Source organism: Bombus terrestris, chromosome 14 (assembly GCF_910591885.1).
Source record: "Bombus terrestris chromosome 14, iyBomTerr1.2, whole genome shotgun sequence".
NCBI lineage: Eukaryota > Metazoa > Arthropoda > Insecta > Hymenoptera > Apidae > Bombus > Bombus terrestris.
Window position 1 is genome coordinate 6400884 of NC_063282.1, and position 19204 is coordinate 6420087.

General features: G+C 38.2%; 1 protein-coding gene across 1 annotated transcript in view; it reads left to right on the forward strand.

The window, feature by feature from the left end:
* Positions 1 to 159: 159 nt before the first annotated feature.
* Positions 160 to 19204, forward strand: part of LOC100645219 (ADP-ribosylation factor-like protein 4C) — a 54162-nt gene continuing 35117 nt past the window's right edge. The window contains exon 1 of the mRNA XM_003400722.4: positions 160 to 508. The gene's annotated coding sequence lies outside the window, so the exon portion shown is untranslated. The remainder of the gene's footprint in view (positions 509 to 19204) is intronic.

The following is a 19204-nucleotide window of genomic DNA, read 5'->3' on the forward strand; positions in this document are numbered from 1 at the left end:
TAATATTTCAAGATTAAATCAACTTTTTAAATAAATATTAATTGCTTTGTTTTGATGCAAATAGTGTTCGAACGAAAGCGCTTTTATTGACGGTTCAATATGGCGGGCTTTTGTATTCTGCTGCCACCTAACAGCTCTTTTCGAAAGTAGATTACGATTCGAAAAGGAAGCAGCCAGTCTGTTTCGGGTATTTGGACTGGTCGGATGTACACAGATCGTGCTCTTAAATGTTAGCCGGTGACTGACTGTTTTGATGTGCTCTAATGTCATTCACTTGAACAAGTCGTGAAATCGAACTCTATTTGTTCGCGGGTGCTCACTGTTCTGTAATCGTGGAATACATCATTCGAATTTCTGTCGCTTTCGAAACCGATAATTCGATTGCTCTTTCGAGATTCGCGAGAAGTGTGTCAAAGTCGATGTAACGTGTTTCTGTGCGTCCATAGTCAACCGTAGCTGTAAGTGTCTCCGGGCTTCGGATACGGTTCCCATATTCCAATAAAAAATGGTAAGTCACCGAAAGTATCATTTCATAATATTGACGTTATAAATTATGTAATCGCGAGGAAAGTAACTTGATAGAGGAAATCATTGTGATTGTCGTTGTGATTATATCTTCGTCAGTGCTGTCAAAATATTTGGGTGTCGATAAAATCTCGACTAATCGCTTGCCTTGTGGTGTGGAATCAGTAAAACATTTTTGAGATATTTAAGGCTTCAAAAATCTACAGAATGCATATAACATGCAAAAATATATGTTTAAAATATTCAAAGTAGATCAATTATTGTGATATTTAGTAGATAAGAGAAATGTTTATTCAGATTCAATTTTTTTAATTAGAAAATCAAAGAAATATAATATCGTATTCATTATGTTATTCGTTATGTGGAATGAAATTAAATATAATAGATTCAATTTTAATTGTGACTTTAATTCAATATTACAAGATTATCGAGTGGATTATCGAATACGAATTACGTAAATACAATATTTCAATGGTTCGTCTTAGACGATATATGGATGGACCAATCACACGATATATTGTTTAAAAAGGACCAATTACACGACAGCAGATTCTACTTGTACATATGTAGGTATTAAAGTAATATTTCAGTTTAACAAGGACCAATCACGAGATGTATTGTTTGAGAAGAACCAATCACATTGTTCGAAGGATATTTTACTGGTATTGGAAAATTCAATTTTGATTTTAACTTTATTTCAAAATTAAAAGATTATAAATAAGTTAACTAGTTGCATGTAACATATATGTAAATGTGAAACGAATTAGATCGAAGAAGTAAATAGCTAACGTTGACGTATATGGTTAGGGAAAAATTGATAAGGCAATAGGTTAATTCGATCGAATCGTCGCAGAGCTCGTATCGCGTGTGAATGAATCTTGGACGGAGCTGTGTATCGATGATGACAGCTTCGTAGAGCAGTCAAGGTTATTTCATTTCTCTCACTGTGCCTCATGAATGGATACCTGTTCTCTTTGCCCTTTAATCACCGTAAAAAATCCTAGAAATACCATCAGATGGTATACTCGATGGAAAATCTCACGTATACACACTTTTATATTAATCTAAACGTTATTTTATGTGCATCTCTATAAGTCAAGCAGCCTCGTAGATGGAATATTCCATAATTGAGAACTTGAAACGAATGTAAGTGACGAACGAAGACTGATTTTTTAAATTGAAGAGGATATAAACTTTATGACTGATAGAGACTCAAGTGTCAGAACAATTTATCTTATTTAATCTTATATCTTTCCATTTATAAAATTGTACTTTAGGTGAATTATTATTCTTACCAATATTATATTTAAGATTAAATGTTCCATTGTGACTACAGAAAGTATCGCACGTAACCTTATTTAAGCACTTTTTTTATCACCTCCTTTCCTTGTATCACTTTCATAGTATTAAATTTTTGTAGTTATATGCTAGTAATACTAAATGATATGAAACCAGATCTACCAAGGTATACATATAATATAACAAGGTATATTATAATAATACAACGGTGTAAAAGTACCCTTTGCAGCCACTGTATTTCTCAATTTTATCGAACACGCTTTCAAACCTATAATACATACGTCATATACTCAAATACTATGTTTTTCCAAGTATTCTGCGCAAGATCACGTCGAAAATACAAATTCTTGAAAACGAATAACTCTGTACAACGACAGTTCAGTTTGTAAGCAGTAAGAGCACCCCCTGGCGTATTTACAGCAGAGATGCACTTACGTGGATACTTTTAACATTCGGTTGGAGTCATTGCCACGCTTTATAAATATTCAACCGTTCTATAAACGTGTCGGCTAAGCGTCGTATCACGTGCACCGCTTCTCGTCGCGTTTTCTTACCACCGACACATATGATGCATTCTCGTCGTCGATACGGCGTTTCCTCTCGCGTCGGTGCGTGTCTCGCCACTGCTACGATGTTTTGATCGTTGCGTTGCATCTGCATACGCGTCGCACTAATTGCTTCACGTTCCTGCCTGCCCTTAATTGTTCTCATAAATGTAACGAGCGCATCGTCTCCGTGTTACGGTGACGAATGGTCAGTTTCACGATACACTGAATATCTTATGAGCACCGGTATCGCACATTGCTTATGAAATTATATATACCATGCTCGAGAATGTTTAACATTACAAGAGACGCAAATGGCGTCACGCTTGTTTTTTTTTTTTTGCATTTTAAATTAGAATATTAAAACATCGCTGCGTAGATTAGAATATCCTTAACATTTGCTGCCTTGTTAATTTTTTATGTTTCAGCTCAGAGTTTCTTTAGTAGTTTACGAAATTCGTATGCGAACACGATTATTTATGCAGCGTTAAATCCACGATTTTCCAAAATGTACAGTTTATTTATGGTAAAATCATAAAACGGTAATTTCAATAGTTTATCTTGCAGGCATTTGATTTGGCGAAAGGCTTGCCACCAAATCATCGTAGAAACGCGATCAATTTTGCAGCAAGGGTTCACCATTGTAATGGAAGATCATACGTCTCTGGGAAAATTGGTATCATCCGTAAGCAATTCTCCCTTTCTTCCTCTTGAAACGTGCTGGCTCTCGAATCCTCACAATTTCTTACGTGTGTTCGCTTCTTGGAAATTCCAGGTCCCCAATTCATCGTTTTCCAGCGATCGCTTTCATGAAATTCCTCAAGGTTTATTTCACAAGAAGAGATTCAAGCCCCTAATGACAAAGCGGTTAATGGAAAGACACGATTGTGTTAAGAATTTCATCGTGACGAAACACGCAGTGATCTCGTCGAAAATAAATATATTATATACTCGTCGGATTCAGCATTATCGGCTAAGGCAAGACACGGGCACGAGGGCTCGTGCAAGTCTTTTCATTCAGAACTAATGGTTTTCCAATAATTTACGCTCACAACTAAAACCACCAGTCAAAGAGTATCGCAGACATGCACGAGCACAGGGTTAAGAGTCGGGTAACTCGGACATTCTTTCTTTTTTCTACCTCGACGATATTGAAGGCCCGTGGATTGACAGATGACGCGTTAAACGTTAACTTTGATCCCTCTATCGTCCAAGGGCTTTTGCTTTATTCCTCGTATCCTTAATTTATGCTCAATTCTCCGTCGTATCTTTAATACCTCAGAATTAGAATTTTCAATTCAACTTTGAAGCCTAAGAGAAAGAAAAAGTTATTTGCGTTATCGGCTAAGTAGCTTCTTAACGTCAGTTTGATTGCTCTTATGGAAAAGAATTGTAGAAGATTTTGTACTTATTTAGAATTCCTTCCACTGTTTGTATTTTATTGTAAAAATTGTATTTATAGTGTTGTATGTATAGTAATCGTAACATAGTGTTGGAGTTATTCTCTTCACAAGTTCCTTCTCTGTTATGTACTAAATCATACTACATAGATTATCCTCGTAATGTTAGAGTAATGTTAAATTTACATAGAGTTGTATGTAACGTTATATTCGCAATATGCGTTGAAAGTGATATTCATGGTGTTAGATCCGTTCTACTCACGATTGGAATTTTTCCAAAACGGAGATAAGTACAGGAAACAATGTGTAAGATCTGCATTTATCTGGAGGATACGTTTGTCAGTTTATGCAAGAATTTACGAGCACGTACAACAATATTTGAAAGTAGAGATTTTTCCACTAAAGTCGAACTTTACATTCAGTTTCCTTAAATTACAAACTTTCCCACTTGGCTGTTAATCTCTCTGCGAAGCTTCTGCGACTCGTTAATCATAATAACCGTTCTATACCAAAAATTCATCCCATACCAAAGAATCATTTTTCTTCGTTTCAATCTTCCCCGCGTTGAATTAATCTTTCTCTCTCGAATTCGTACGAAACAACCGTCTCTTCCCATCTCGAATTCGCAGCCCGAAGATTTTACCACTTTCCCGCTAAACTCTCCGAAGCTCCTCCGATTTTCATTCATCGTAACCGTTTAATGCAAAACACTCGTTCCTCCTGTTCCTGATTTTATCCCAAGCGATCGTGCTCCTTCTTGCTTCCAACGTACGTCGAACACTCGTTCCTCTCTCTCGATTCTACACCAGAGAATCGTTCTTGGTCTCGATCTTCCACCAAACATCCGTTACTCGTCAAACGTATGAAAAACCTTGTAACGAAAAAAGGTGGAAGAAGAAACGAGCGAATGGCAAAAACACGGAGGAACGTAACGGGCTCGGAAGATCGCGCGTGAAATCACTTTCGTTGTGAAAATCGGTACGCTGGCGCATCGATGGCGCGATTATAATCGGCACGTGCAGCTAGTAACGGCATTCCTGGTTGCCGTTCCCTCGCGAAAGCGGCTTGTTTCGACGCTCCGTCCCGAGAACTAGGCGAATCCGACTCGTGTTCAACACGAGTCGCTCGATTTCATCTGGAAAATAGACGACGACCGAATGCAGAAGGCGGTGTTTTCACAGCTGCGACGATGCGTTCTGTGTTTCGCCGCTTTATGATCGTTTGTTTCTGTTGAACAATCTCGACACGACGACGTTAGCACGTGACGAGGAACTCGCAAACGCCACCGGTATTTCATTTCCGTCTCTATTTTCGAGAAATATTCCGCGTATCGTTGATATTAATTGAAAATAAAGCGTTATGTTTTGTTGATCGGATTCACCTTGTAATTATACAAAATTAAATAATTATTTAGTAAAGTAGCAATAAGATGATTATGAATGACTCGAATTATCGCCTTCTGTATGAAACTAGCATAAGACTAGAATTATGTTCACGCGTTTGCTCGTTACTGTACATTTTCTATTCCACTTTCGTGAAAATACTCGGAAAATCGTGGGTATTGATGGTGTTTGGATAATCAACGAATTTATCGTAGATTCTTCGGAGATCGAAATCGAAGTTGAGATTCAGATCCTCCACGTGACAAAAGGATACGAGTTTCATTTACAGGCAAATTATATAGCGAAGGTTGTAAGAAATGTGAAGCTAAGCTTCTCGAGTTTCTTCAGGGTTTGGTTGCTTGGATCCTTCCTAGCTTCATAACGCAGCTAATTATTTTCTTTAGTATAGTATCGATTTTCATTCTCCTTAAATTTCTAATTTTATTCATAGGATCTTGAACGAAATTGCTGTAGATTGTCCTCTTAAAATGGAGAAATCTTTTCTTTTTTTTTTTTTTACGTACGAAAGATTCGACTTTCCACTTGGAAAAATCGATTTTTACCTGATCACTGGCTGACTCTAAGTTATCAATTTCCTGGAACAGAATTTCCAACATTCGTCACGCACGAAAGTGCAGTAAGCGATCCCAGGGATTGGTTTTTCGTTTATGAGGGGGAGAGACGTTGGATGTAAATCGACGATAAATCGTGCGGAGGGTAACCATCGCGGAATACGATGCCGATGTGTTAGATTAGATTAGCTGCGATAAGACTGTGGGTTATTTATTTCGAAGCAGCCTTTCTCGAAACTCTCCACGAGCAAAACGACATACATATTCAAACGAGTGCTCAGCGTTTCTCACTCGACTGCTTCTTTGTCGAGCTAATTTAATTACACCGTGTATCGATGTATTTTGTTACCGATCATGTAACCGATTGTGATAGCAATCCTGCGATTCCATTTAAAATTCGTCGCGTAGATTATTGCGAAAACTAGTTCTTAACTGCTTTGCATCTATGGCTCTTCAGGACGATATATTTCGTATTTTCTTGGTTGAAACACGAGCCTGGTGGACTTTATTCAATGCAGCTGAACTTCCATATCTTAAAATTCCACTTTGAACTTTGTTTGGAGAATACATCGTCCCATTTTTTGATCGTTGCACGTTGTACATTGATCAGTCAGCTGTTGCGACGTCTTTGAAAAGCGTGTGGCGGAAAGTAAGCGATGACGAGTATACTCGTCAAACACAGAGTGTGCGTGACTGTTGTAATAATAGAATCGAGTCGTAACGAGACGACTGTTTTATTTTTTAACTAGACGCAATTCCTTTGTGACGAGTATACTCGTCAGAAACAGCTGATTGGTTAAAGGCCAATAACGTCTCGTTGATAAAAGGCGGATTTGTACGACGCTAAACGTAAGTTTAGTATTCTTAAAATACTATACTCTTCTTTTGATAGCAGGCAGTTGTACATATTGAAGAATTAAACACGTGAATGTACATTTAGAGGCCAAATTTCAACTTTCTGAACAGTGGAGAGATAAATAACGAAGTAAGTGTTGTATATTTCCCGAGTCGTCTTAGTTAGCGAGTGATTGTTTAATTATTATTTGAGGACCCCGCATGGGTTAAGGTCAGGGTAAGTGTGAAGAAAGTGAAGAAAGCGAGTTGTCTTTGACGCGAGGGTGAGAACCAAGAGGGTGCTCAAAGGTTTATTTAGCTCTCTGCTACGAGTGTTAGTTTTTTGTTGTTTGAGATAAATCCAGGGATACTCTCCCTCTTCCGAAATCTTAATTTTTTCTCTTCTTAAGTATACCATTCTTATTTTAGAATTTTCTTCCTGACTCTGAGATTCTTACTTTGGGAATTTCTACTATGAAATTTTATTTCTACGGTATTTTTCTCTTGGAACGTATATACACAAGTAAAGCGTTTAGCAATATTCTGCTTTCGTAGGATTTTTAAAACACGAGCGAAGACGAAAAGAACGAGAGATGAAGAAGGAGGAACGTTCTTCTGCCTGATAAAACAGATTTGTGAAATCATGGCACGTACTTTTTCTCTTTTTCGTTGGTCGACTAGATTTTTGCCCGAGTATCATCCGGAGCGAGCAATTGAGCATAATCGAGTGACCAATTAAAGCCAGGATTCTTTTTGTGAGGGAATTTAAAGCGACACGACTACGTCGCCCCGTTAAACAAATAGGACAATCAAAGGGACACCCTTTAGATTGCAGAGAAACGATGCGGATGAGTCGAATAATTCAATAAAAGAGGGTCCCTGCCTGTGGATGTCGTGGACCGAAGGTCATCCAGAAAATTAGACAGTCAAATCGTAGAGTTTATTTTCTGAAGTATCATTAGCTTCGAACAAAAGCTGATCTTGATTAATTTACGGTAATTAAGAAAATTCTCGCGGAATTTGTTTAATTGTATATATTGTTTAATTGTATTATTGAAAATTGTATATATACCTTGTAAAATTTTCATCAAGGAATACTACGAGCTAATATTCTTGCAAGTCTCGGAATATGGTGAAACATTGTTCGAAAAATATCGGAAGGTAACATTTCTCCAAGCCTTGGATATCGCAAAGTATCCACCAAATTCACTAGTATTTTTATAATATTACTAGTATTATATATCACTAGTATTATAATTAATACTAGTAATAGTAATACTAGTAATAGTAGTAATAGTAGTAATAGTAATAATAGTAATACCAGTAATAGTAGTAATAGTAGTAGTAATATCACTAGTATTTTATAATTTCACTAGGTAAAACAACGAGCTGGAGAGTTTTCGTTTAACCAGTTGGCTGTCTTTGACGAGTATACTCGTCACGAAGAAATGGCAATAGTCCGTGTTACGACGAGTATACTCGTCGTCGCTTACTTTTTACACATTCCAGGCACGCACTTTTCAAAGTTTTCAAACAGGTCGCAACAGCTAACTGGTTAAGAGTTTTATGAATTCTTATGAAAGAGAAGATGCAAAAAGGAAACGTTTGGCCCATTTCAATTCTTTTCGTTATGTACTCAAAGATTATTATTGGTAGAAACTTACCAAACACGTTCTCCTCGTCGTCGTAGATCTTTCGCTATAGATAGCAATTTTATAAAATGGTCTAACGAATAAAGCCTTAAGAAACAAGATAAACGGCGGTATTTTCACGGAACTTGGAGAACATAATAAGCTTCGCTTCCACAAAGAATATTATCAGAAATCGTTTTGTGGATAGTTCTGCAACGATCGAACCCCTTTCTGGTCGCGGCACAGCGAACGAGCAGCGGAAAGGGAGAGGCGGATTATTCGCTGGCTCGGCGTCTCCGCTTGCATGGTCGACAGAACCCAGTGCGGAGTTGCGATTCTCGATTACGAACTCTCGTTGACCGGGTAAAGAGTTTCCAGACTGCTTTTCCTCTGTAAACACGACCGCCATCCGGCCATCGATCCGCTGCAAGTTTCATGATTCGCGCGTTTCTTGATCACCACCGCGCTCCTTCGATTCTTGGAATTTCAAATTGCTAATCGTAAATCCCAATGACTGTAAACACGTCCAACTTGTGTATAAGATATTCCTCGGAATCGATGATATCATTTATGATTTTCGAAGCGTGCCGAAGGTGTACTTTCGCATATACAGAAATATACAGAAGCGTGGAACAAGGAACAAAGCACGACGAAAGAGAGTGCGTCATCTACGAATCGAAGAGGCTCTCGCGCGTGCAGCACGATCGATCTTTGCAAACGTATCGCATTTGCAATTGCGGACTATTCGAGCGTGTCAGTGCAAGTAAAGCGGGTTTTCTACTTTCCACGGTTGTTCGTACTTTGAATCTCAGCGAAGAAGTTTCAGCTCTGCCCCGAAGAAGCGAATTGTAACGTTGAGGAAACACGTTGGCGCAAAAGTGCAACGCGTAACGCGATTGAATGAAACCAAGTTGCTTCCTCGTCGATAAGACGAATTTAGCACGACTTCTGTTGATTTATACGTCGATCCAGATTGGTTAAACACGTACGAAGGTCTCTTGTCGCGTTACGGAACAACTGATAAATTTATTTGATCAGTTTATCAGCCCCGAGGAAGATTTTCAGACGGCGGAAGGTGGAGAACGTGGCTCGAGGCACGTCTTACTTACACGATGCTCTATTTACGGAGAACGTCTCGACGTTATGTTAATCAGAAAAATAATTTATGCGAAGACAAACACGTGCGACTTTACATGAGAAAATTTCTTATCTTCAGGATTCTCGTCGAATAACTAAGTATATACATATATGTAGAAAATCATGGGTGAAACTTCATTTTCGAGCGCACCGATTTTTCTGACCTTTATCCATTTAGCTGTTTTCGACGAGTATACTCGTCACGAAGGAATGGCGATATTCTGTGTTACGACGAGCATACTCGCCATGCGTAAAAACTAGTTACAATTTGCTGTTTAAGTTGGAATTTTAGTGAGAACTAAAATATGTTCGTAAATTTTAAAATGAATTTTGAATATTTGAATATCACTGTAATTGAATAATCGAATACTAATTTTATTGGAGGGAGATCATTATTTCGAAACTTTCGCGTATCGAAACTTGTACATGGAAACGAAGTTTCACCAAAATCATTCGAGTCAAGGAAGATGGAACACAGAGGAACGTCAGTTGGAGCGTATACAGATACTTGCAGCGTTTATTCCAATTTTCACGGCGCGAATGTATAGGAAATCAATATTTTCAGGCGACGAGCCGCGTTACGACAGCACCGATGCAGCCAGCAATAAACGCAATCTGATCAGATAATTGCTCGAGCTTATTCAATGGGCGTTTCAGCCTATTTGAGGCTGATTCTTTCGTCAATAAAGATCATCAGCCGGAAGACGTTATCCACGGTCGTTTCTTCTTCGTTGGTCCTGTGAATGCTCATCGGAAAAAAGAAGACGCTCGAAGACGAGGCAGCTCGAGGAACGAGCTTAACTTCACGCTTCTAATCGAGAACAAAGTCGACGATGACAGAGTGTTGCGAAAGGAAGAGCGTTAAAAAGATGGTACGATAGTGTCAGGATGTGGAAGGATTCGGATACCATTTGTTTAGACTGTTCGGTCTCCTAGAAACGACCACGTCCTCGTCGATGTGCCGTTGTAAGGACGGGGGCTGGTTGGCACGCATGCGCCCCATTGCCAGTCGATAACACCACCGATACGACATAGCAGCACCGAGGCAACCAGCCGCGTTGCCAGCTGCAACATTGACACAGCGATCCACTTTGCTAATCTCGGTGTCATCCTGTTAACTCTTGGCCAACGACCACTTCGATATGCTTAGAAACAGCTGTGGTCTCTCTCTCTCTCTCTCTTTCTCTGGATTTATGAGCTACTTAGGAATCTTTGACTGGTTGCGGTGGCTCAAGATTTGTCTTCCTACAGTTCTCTTTCTTCTTTTGTTTTTGTGTTTTTAACTATTTGATAGTTAGAGGAGCTTTAAAACAGGAGTATGTTTTGAAACCTCTAGTTCGCAGGGATGACTTGGTAATAATTTAGGAATCTTTGTTTGGTAACGGCGGTTCCGGATTCTTCCTACCACAATTTTCATTTAACCGTTTGACTGTTAACTGTTTGATAGTTAGGCGAGTTTTAGACAGAAGCGCATTTTGCAATGTCTGTTGGGATAACTCAGGAATCTTTGGTTGAGAGCGGTGGTTCGAGGTTTTTCTTGCTACAACTTTCTCTTAACTGTTTGATAGTTAGGGAAGTTTTAAACAGAGGCGTATTTTGGAATTTTAACTTTGCAGGGACAACAGAGGTTTCTTTCTTAAACTATTTGATACTTTAGTTAATGTAACCTTCGGTAGAGATGCGTTCTGGTGTCTTCCATTGGTAGGGGTGGCTTTTCGTCTCAGCTGAAATTGTTTTAACCGTATATTCGATGTTAGGCAGATCTTTAAATAGCGCCGCTATTTTGGAATCTTTGGTTGATAAAGCGAGAATTGGTGACTGAGGGTTGGTCTTGGGGACTAAGGGTGACTAAGGGTTCAGTTTCGTTTCGCTATTTAGCCCTTGAGGTAATTTTAGGCAGGCATAGTATTTTGGAATCTTTAGGAGCTAAGGGTGGCTGAGCATTCGTTTTGCCACAGTTTCTTTCAATAGTTTGATGTTTAAGGAAATCTTAAATAAGACTGGTATCTTGGAATCTTCGGTTACTAGTTTACTTTTTTAGTTATTTATATTTATTTCTTCTTTTTTTTTGTTTTTGTTCTAACGTATCTTGTTAATCTGAAGTTCGATCAACAATGAATCATAATATCAAACTCTTTTTTCCACAGTAAAGGAATGTTTCTCTTCGGACATTTTTCTCTAACATGTGCATTCGATAAATTATCCATGCAAAGGATTCTAATTCGGGTGAAGCTTATTCGGTTGAAACGTAGTACCGTGCACATTTCAGGGACACTGTCAGGCGCCAGTGGTGCAATTTCCCCGTGAGTCGATCAGAATTGCTCGAATTAGACCGGCGGTGTCGTCGAACTTTGAACACACTGAATCACAGGAAACGCTGCCGTTTTTAACTTTACCAATCCGGCTCAAAGCGTTTTTCAGAGTTCCACGGTTGCTTTATGTTTCAAAATTCTCACTCGGTCGTTGATCCTTTTTTCTAACACAAGTAAATTATATTAGTGCGATGAAAGTGCTATAAATATAAAAGGTTGTCGCATATTTTTATCCCCTATTTTTATAGCATCATAGTTTTAGAATCCGTCGAACAATAAGAATATTCTCAGCTCGCCAATGAAATAAAAATAAAATTGTAGATCTCTTTTGTCAAATTCTTATCAAAGAAAAATATCGGTATTAATGAAAAATTGCACAAAATATTGGAAAATGCTTCTCTGCTTCTCCGATTATATTTTTAACGAAACAAATTTGCATAAAAAATTCGCAGACTAATAATCAATCTCAGTCTCGCATTAATATTAATATTGATATTAATAAAGAGAATACAAGAGGACAAAATTGCTAAACAAATTCGAGTGTCCTAATGCTTCGGTAAGGCGGTGCGAATGCTTCGAGCGCGTGAAATGTGAGGGAAACAAATTAGCACGTCGTACGTAGTATACTTTCGTTCGACAAGTTGGATTAACCAGTTAGCTGTTGCGAGCTCTTTGAAAAGTGTGTACCTAAAATACGTCGCAACAAGTAAGCGATGACGAGTATACTCGTCAAACACAGAGTAAGTGAGAAATGACTGTTCTATCTTTTAACTTTATTACTGCAATTTACTGCAATTGCTAAATTGCAATTCAAACAGCAAATTGTAACTACTTTTCACGCATGACGTAAGATAGAATATTGTCATTTCTTCGTGACGAGTATACTCGTCAAAAACAACTAACTGGTTAAGTAGGTCGAGCGAGATCGATTTTTGATCGGGAACAAGCGTTTCTAGCAGACGAAGGATCGAAGATCACGACGAGAGTCGAGTTTTGGATGGTCTCGTCAAACAAGCACCTGTTTCGTTTCTGACATATCCGAAACGAGGTGGAAATCGGGCTAACGGTCCTTTCGGAGAAAGGACAACTCGTTTCTCTCGTTCGTTACCTAGATTAAGCTCAACAAGGTAAACGCCGATACACGGCGTGTGATCGAGCCACGTGTGCCTAAAATTTACCGCCAGGAGGACCCTTTCTCTTCTTCGAGATTTATTAAACGCCTTCAACGAGAGCGCTTCGAACGCCTTCGTCGGGCGTCGTCTTCATCCTCTCGACCATTCCCTTTCACAAATCGCTGCGCTATTAGTAGTCTCCGGATATTTATGTAATTTCACAATGTCACGAGATTAATCGAAGTGTGGTCGTAAAAAACGCTGTAATCGCCAAAAAATTGAAAAATCATAATTTTCTTATTGGGAAATGTTTTACGTGGCAATGAGAATGCTATAGTACAGAATATAAATGTAATTTCCCTTTCTAAATAATTATTAACCAGTTAGCTGTTTTTGACGAGTATACTCGTCACGAGAAAGTGGCAATATTTTGTGTTACGACGAACCCCGCCAATAGTGAAATTAAAAAATGAAACAGTCGTTTCGTTGTAACTTAATTCTATCTTATAGCAGCCATACATACCCTGTGTTTCACGAGTATACTCGTCGTCGTTTGCTTTTTGCGACACGTTTTACGTACACGCTTTTCAGAGAGCAGCAGCTAACTGGTTAATAACGTTGGAAAATGGTGTTACAGTGTCGTCTCTGTAGAGAAAAATATAGGTGCGAATAAACGTTAGATAATCGTTTCTTGGCTTTTGTCTGTGCCATCTGTCCAAACGAATGAAACATCGAGTTTTCTTTACAACTAAGAGGCGGCACACGCGGACTTTTCTACCGATACACTTTCCTTTTTCACGAATTTGGATCACGTTAATGCGTAAGGTTGTTTTTCCCCTTTGAAAAACTTGTTTCTTACTGGCGCTTACCACAAACACTCTTCGGTTCAAGGATTTCCACTAAATATTATTATGACAATTTTATCTTTTGTTACTTTTCTACTTTTTCACTAAATATTATTATGACAACTTTATCATTGGTTACTTTTCTATATTTTCGAATATTGCATACATTTCGCGTGTTCCGTTCATTTGACCGATTATTTGGAAAATAATTTTCCAAATAAGATATTAATCAGTGAAAATCGAATATCTATACGTTCTCATGTCTTCGTTGATAAAAAGAGAGAAAGAGGCTATTGTAGATAAAAAAGATGGGAAGTAGAAGAAACGCAAAGAAGTTCAGTATCAAGAAGAATCATTCGGATATAAGAAATTTTCTAACGCGATAGCTTCCATAATTTACACATCGTCATTGATCCGACTTTCATTTCCAGGACGGATTAGTCCAAAAATATCTAAAGAGAAATTGTACTATTCCTCAGCGAAGGTACGTGATACTTTTCACCAAGAATCGTGGCATCTTTCACCAAGAATCGCAACAATTATTCTCGATTAGGACGAGTGGAACGTAGAAGATTAAAAAAGCATAATCACATTGGATCTCGCGATAAAGACTTATACGGAGCAACAGATTGCGAGACAACGGTGTCCTTTGCATATGTACAGTCGCTATTGCGTTGATTGCTTGCGTTGACAATTCATCTGCTGGCAAGCTTAATTCGTTATTAGCATTTCTTGTCGGTGAATTGAGCTCGTTAAGCTCTTCTATACGCTAAAGGTATACCTCTAACGACTAACAATGGGTCCCCTTTTTACCTCTTATTTAGAGCTGCGTGTTTTTCCATTACACTGTATTAACATTCAAGTAGGAACTGGGTAGATTATAGTTAGGCTTTGTCCCGTTTATGCGGGACATTGATAAGGAAACGTGGGTAAAGGAGGACTGAGATCATTGGTGTATTGTTTTAACATGATATCGGGTGCTAGACATAATAGAGATAAAATTTAAGAATCATTAAAATTGAGAGAGTTGTATCGAGGTTTTTATTAAAGCAAAGTTTCATTGATCTTTTGCAAATTTTTTTCTATAAAATCACATCAAATTGCTGGCACATTTTACATTAAAACCGATCAAAAGCAATTAAAATTAAGGATCACTTATTTTGGAATGCGCCATGAATTCATAGACAATTGACGAACATGAAATTTGAATATAAAATCCATGCCTTTTACTGCTATCAATTATTTTATTAATTTTCGCCGATTGTTAGACGCTTTTTTTTTATAATGGCAAGTTGCACTCTCCGTTTAGGAATCATTAAGACTGAAAATCCTGGAAATTTATACATTTTCTGCACTTTCTTGATACTTCCTCTGCGATAGGAAACTGTCGTACTTTGATCTTCTGTTTAATCTAATTAAGGATCGATAAAGTTGAGAATCCTGGAAATACAATTTTCAGTTCATATTGTATCGAGATTTTTATTAGTTTTCTCCAATTTTTCGATTTTGTACAAAGACAAATTATTGTATTATTGTTAATAATCTTTAAGACGAAAAGTCCTTTGAATCTCATTAATTTTCTCTGTTATCTGCATAGTTCTTCTACATCAAACATCCATGGTATTTTCATTCCTCTTTAGAGTTGAACCAGTTTGCTGTTGCGACCTCTTTGAACAATGTGTACCTAAAATATGTCGCAGAGGACAAAGGAGAGAACAATTACTTTGTTCAATTATGTACAGTTTTTTTTTATAACAATTATTTATATCTTTTTATTTGTTCGCTTTATTTCCTCTTAGCCTCCAAATATTCAAAACATCGTAAAATTTACGAACTTATTTCAGTTTCCAATAAAATTGCAATTTAAACAGCAAATTGTGACTACCTTTTATGCACGACGAGTATACTCGTCGTAACACGAACTATCGCCATTTCTTCATGACTAGTATACCCGTCAAAAACAGCTAACTGGTTATAGATCGATAAAACTGAGAAACCTGCAAATAAAACGTTGATTCGCAGTCGTATCGAGAATTCTTGTCAAATTTCTCCCATTTCCGAGTACCTGTTTGATAAGAACAAATTACAGTATCTTGGTTTCTTCCTGTATAACGTTAGGTAACAAGTGGAGAATAAATCCGGAACAGAGCTCGTAGAAAACACATAGGATGAATGACCGTGTGTCACGTGTGAATTTTTCAGCAAGTGTAACCACGTATACGCATCAATAAACTGATACAGGAGAAGAAGTGAAAGCGAGGTAACGCGTTGGAAACGAGACTCCTTTATTATATAAACCCGGCGTCGAACGATAAATCGCGATTGTTGATTCGAACAGCAGGGATTCGCAGTCACGATGGATTTTGAAACTGAGATGTATATATTCGGTATCTTCGTTCTTCGATCGATTCAACTTGCTCGAAAAATCTTTCCACCGGCTTTCACGACTTCGTTCGACACTCGTCCGCAAACGGCTGAACGTGAAACTTTTCAAGCTAATTCGCGAGTTTTACGATCGATAATAAATTCTTCGTTATGTCTTCTTTCTCTTTTTTGGGAAAGAAATTGGCAATGGACTCCTGGTAGAAACTTCCAGGTTCGAAAAAACTTGTTCCATTTGGTTAATAAAGAAAGCGCAAGCCTCTATACAGTACAGGCTAATGAAGTTGTAAACCGAGGTGTAAAAAGAGGAGTAAAATTTGTCTCGATTTCTTTTGGTTACATTAATTTGAATAGAAATTTCCGACTAATAAGAATTTTATGGATGTTTCTACTCGTTATCGTTTTATTATAAATAAATATAAAGTTCTATTCGAAAGTAAAATTGTAAAATTCAATCCTTGAGGAAAAAGAAAAAAAATATCACAAAATCCTCCCACGTAGTGTTCGTCACGAGGAAAAACATAATCTCAGCTGTCAGTTGGAGCAATAAAACGAGCAAAAGTTAACAATTATTCGAGCAGGAAATAGTAAAGTATCTTGGTGTATATTTAGACAGGCTATGGAAAATGTATACTGTTGAAAAGAGAGAACATTTGGACGCAAAATACCAAGAGATCTTTGGTATCTGATCGGCCCAAAATACCAATTGTCAAACATAAACAAATTATGAATATACAAGACAATACGAAATCCAATTTGGCCACACGCCAGCCAACCATGCGCCACAGCCTCTGACTCTAACTTAAAAATTATAGGAACATGGCAAGACAAAAAGCTAAGAGCCATTACGAATGTAGATTGTATATTCCGAACCGCTAAATCAACAAGAAAACCGGCATTCCGACAGTAAGGGAAGTAATCATCCAATTTAGCAAAGGGTACCAATCGCGACTACACACTCGTCCCGACGGTCTTGCAGCGAATCTCCTGCACACATCCGAGCAACGCAAGCTAATGACGAAATAAATGACAACGTGGTACACCAGTGTGAGTGTATTCACTTTCATCGAGGCATATATAAACTGCCATAAATAAAAAATTAAAAAAAAGAAATAAATAAATCTTATGAATAAAAAATCGGACAAAGACCTTAGGCGCGATCGGAGCCTTTGATATCTGGAGAGCCTGGAGAAATTTGTAATAAAGCGAATAATTTTTACACGAAATTGATCGACGATGATCAATTAGCTTTTCAGTTATCGTGTGCGTCACGTTTAAACACGTTAAATCACGTTAACACAGCTTGGAGAAACACGCGTTTAGAAGCAACGTACGTGCTCCGGACAACGATTCTTAAACCGTGACGCATCTGACAAAACAGGCGGCAGCATTCCTTGGAATTCGGCTTTCAAAGTTCGGAAGTATATTTTTGAAATGTTTTACCCTTGATTCACGTGGAAGATATTTTCTCGATTTTTCTTCTTAACTGGTTACGCGAGAAACTGCCCTTAAGAAAAGAAAAGAGGAGAGCGTGTAAGGACGATTACAGCGGATTTAACAATTTTCTGGAACGTTTGGAATTTCCTGGACTAAGACCAGGCAACAATATCGGAACAGGTTCCATTGATAAGCCGATCACTCAATTGATAAGGAAGAGCAGCCGACCCGCTTTCCTCAGACGTGTTCGTGTTAGAAGCGATACGTCTTCGGCTCGTGGCCCATTTACCCAGTTCATTATGCGCATGGATGCGTGAAAAGCTGAGCCGAGCGATTTCACGTAATTTTCTCGCGTTGGACAGCATCCGCGTCGAAGAATAAAACCTCCATAACTTCAACAGTCGCATACGACGAGCTGCATGCCCAACAGCGTTATTAATAATAATGGACGTCGTTAGGAAACTGCACGGGACTGGTGGATTCTTAAATTAAAGCCCCGCTGTAGTTCAGAGTATGCGCGATGGTTATACCCCGGAGAACGAGATTCCTGGGCGCGTTTGATAAATCGTGCAAAATTAAACAGTTAGATAAATTGTTTGGTCTTTCTCTGTTTTCAAGATCTTAATAGGTTTTGTTATCTGTGTGTACAGTGATCCGACACAGTATTTGAATACTACACGTGGAAAAGTTTTACGAGCTTATTAAAACTGGTTGGCTAGTGTTACAGTTATTAGTCTTGCGCGCTATAGAAAATATTTTCAGATTAGCAGTGTAAACGAGACTGTCATAGTTATAGCGATGGAATTTCCAAACGAATTTTAAACATCTGTAAATATATGTATAGAAGTTACAAGATGCTTGGGGCAAGTGTGTATTTATCAAAAGATAGATAAGCCATATCGATAATCTCGGCGAAGAATGCAAAGTCACAGACCACTAGCCGTGAAATTAAACGTGGAAGATAATTTTCGTTATAATTCTCATCATGGTTTGAACAAATTCGCGCAGAATTCGAAATGAAAAGTCCACCTCCCGCTAAAGTTTAATTGAAAACTAACAAAAACCAGTGGAAATCAGATTACTTCTTGGACAAAGAACTTCCAAGAGAATCAATCATTATCTCCTTAATAAACATCTTCTCTACTAACCGAACTGAAATTTTTCCTATCAATCGCTCTTTCACCGAATTCGATATTTTCTTATTATTTCGTACAAATTTCGAATAGATAATTATTTACCAATCTTGAAAACGAATCTTAAAGATCCAACATAACTTAAATATTGCAGCCGCGTCTTCCCGTTGCTACAAATCTTTCGGCCGCTGTGGATATCGTTCAGGCAAGGTATTTATAGTTTTCTACAGTAGTCTGGATAGCTAGAAACTTAGAAGTGTGAAAAAAGAGTTCTTCGACGGGTTTAATTGGCGAAGATCGGTGATCCTTGAAGCAACGATCATCTGGTCTCCGCGATCTTCAAGGCTGTACCTTCTTTTTCTCCGTGTATTTGTACGCAAGAGTAAGTTTACGGGCCGACAGGTCTGTTACATCAGTGTAACGGTATGTTATCGAGCATCATCCCGGTTCACTGCGTCATGAGTTCTCCGGGTGAACAACTTGTACTGCCACAGAACTCCACTGTGATCCTCCACTTTTTTCCCCTTCTGGTATTAATTTCAACCGAGTCGATCGTTTTTATTCGCGGAAGATGATGGAACAGCGACACGATAGGTGGCGGGCTTCCAATTGCTGAAATCGTAGTTTTGTTGTACAGTCGTTCTGCGACGTGTTCACG